The following is a 2,915-nucleotide window of genomic DNA, read 5'->3' on the forward strand; positions in this document are numbered from 1 at the left end:
GTGTGTTATGACTCACTACTCCTCCAAGATAGCAATGTACTTTCTTGCACCAGGCCTCTGGAGGTGGTCCTGGAACACATTGTTTCATTATTTTTCTCCTTCTTTAAAAAAAGTCTCGAGCAACCTCCACCAGAGCAGGACCGAGCCAGGGACCTCTGCAGAAGCAAGTACAAGGGAGTGACCACCAACGGAGCAGGACCAAGCCAGGGACATCCACAGGAACAGGTCTGAGCCAGCAACTTCTGCCAGAGCAGGCCTGAGCCAACCACTTCTGCTGAAGCAGGCCCAAGACAGTGACCTCCACTGGAGCAGGTACCAGGGAGCAACCTTCTGAGCCAGAGACCACCAAGGGACTGGGCCTACACAGGAGCAGGCCCCAGCCAGGGACATCCATAGGAACAGGCCAGAGCCAATGATCTATGCAGGAGCAGGCCCAAGCCAGCAATCTCCACCAGAGTTCATAGCACTAAATTCCTACATAAAGAAGCTGGAAAAATCCCACATTAATGAGTTAACAGAACACCTGAAAACTCTAGAGCAAAAAGAAGCAAACTCACCCAGGAGGACTAGACGACAGAAAATAATCAGATTGAGAGCTGAAATCAACAGAATAGAAACAACAACAAAAAAAAATAATACAAAAATCAATGAGACCAAGAGTAGGTTCTTTGAGGAAATCAACAAAATACCTTTATCCAAACTAACCAAAAGGCAGGAAAAAATACTCAAACTAATAAAATCAGAAATGAAAGGGGGGAAATAATGTTGAAGGGGGCTGCTTGTTGGTTCCCGACTGCTCAGCCCTGAAATAATCACACAGAAACTATATAATTTAGATCACTTTTTGGTCCATTAGCTCTAGCTTCTTATTTGCTAACTCTTACATATTAATTTAACCCATCTCCATTACTCTGTGTATTGCCATGAGGCTGTGGCTTACCAGATAAAGTTTCAGTGTCCATCTCCAGCAGTGTACATGGCTTCTCTCTGACTCTGTCCTTCTTTTTCCCAATATTCATTTTAGTTTTCCCCGTCTACCTCTGCCCTGCTACTGGCTTAAAGTAGTTTCTTTATTCATTAAGGGTAATCTCAGCATACAGAGGGAAATCCCACATCAACATAACAACAGATACAGCGGAAAAACAGAATCATCAGGTCATACTTCGAAAACCTGTACTCCACTAAATTGGAAAATTTAAAGGAAATGGACCATTTTCTGGATGAATATCACTTACCAAAATTAAATTAAGACCAGGTAAGCAAATTAAATAGACCTTTAACTGCTAAAGAAACAGAAGCAGTCATCAAAATCCCCCCCCCCCAAAAAAAAAAAAAAAAAGCCCAGGACCAGATGGTTTCAAAGAAGAACTAATACCAATACTCTTCAAATTGTTTCACACAATAGAAACAGGAGGAATATTGCCAAACTCTTTTTCTGAGGCTACAATTACCCTAATACCCAAGCCACCCAAGACATTACTAAAAAGGAGAATTATAAACCAATCTCACTCATGAACATTGGTGCAAAATCACTCAGTGTAATACTGGACAACCATGGAAGGGGAAGGAGAAGGGAGAAGGGGAGGTAGGAGGAGAACTTGAGGGAATGGGATAGACTAGATGGAGGAAGGACAGAGATGAGAGCAAGGAAAGAGATATTTTGATTAAGGACACTATTATGGGGCTAAGAAGATACCTGGCACTAGAGATATTCCCAGGAATCCACAAGGACCACCCCAGCAAAGACCCTAAGAAATAGAGGAAAGGGTACACAAACTGGCCTTGCCCTGTAGATAAATTGATGACTATCTTAAATGTCACCATAGAACCTTCATCCAGAAACTGATAGAACAGAGGCAGAGACCTGCATTGGAGCACTGGACTGAGCTCCCAATGTCCAGTTGAAGCGTGGGAGGAGTGAGAATATGAACAAAGGAGTCAGGACTCTGATGGGGACACCCACTGAAACTGTTAACCTTAGCCAATGGGAGCTCCAAAGAACCAGCATAGGATGGAACTAGACCCTCTGAATGTGGGTAGCAGTTGTATGACCGGGGTAGACAGCAGGTCCACTGTCAGTGGCACCAGGATTTATCCCTACTGCTTGTGCTGGCTTTTTGGGAACCCATTCTTTCTGAATGGATGGATAACTTGCTCAGCCTAGATATAGTAGGGAGAGCCTTGGAACTTCCCCAACGCAAAATGCCTTACCCTCTCTGAGGAGTGGATGGGATGGGGTGGTGGGATAGGTGGAAAGAATAGGAGGAGGGGAGAGAGTTGGAACTGGGATTGGTATGTAAAATGAAATAAAGGTAGTTTATTTTCTTTTTTTTAATTGATTTTTATTGAGCTCTACATTTTTGTTCATTTTCTTTTTAAAATAAAATAAAAATTCTGACAAACCTAATCCAAAAACACATCAGAAAAATCATCCACCTTGACCAAATAGTCTTCATCCCAGAGATACAGGGATGATTACATATATGAAAATCTGTCAATGTAATCCACCATATAAACAAACTGAAAAAAGATCACATGATCATCTCATCAGATGCTGAAAAAGCCTTTGACAAAATATAACATTCCTTCATAATAAACGTCTTGGCTAGAGTAGGGATACAAGGAACATACCTAAATATAATAAAGTCAATATACAGCAAACCAACAGCCAACATCAAACTAAATGGAGAGAAACTCAAAGTCATCCCACTGAAATCAGGAACAAGGCAAAGTTGTCTACTCTCTCCATATCTATTCAATATAGTACTTGAGGTTCCAGCTAGAGCAGTAAGACAACAAAAGGAGATCAAGGGAATACAAATTGGAAAAGAAGTCAAATTCTCACTATTTGTTGATGATATGATAGTTTACATAAGTGACTCCAAAAATTCTACCAAGGAACTTCTACAACTCAT

This window comes from Chionomys nivalis, chromosome 2, assembly GCF_950005125.1.
Source record: "Chionomys nivalis chromosome 2, mChiNiv1.1, whole genome shotgun sequence".
Lineage (NCBI taxonomy): Eukaryota > Metazoa > Chordata > Mammalia > Rodentia > Cricetidae > Chionomys > Chionomys nivalis.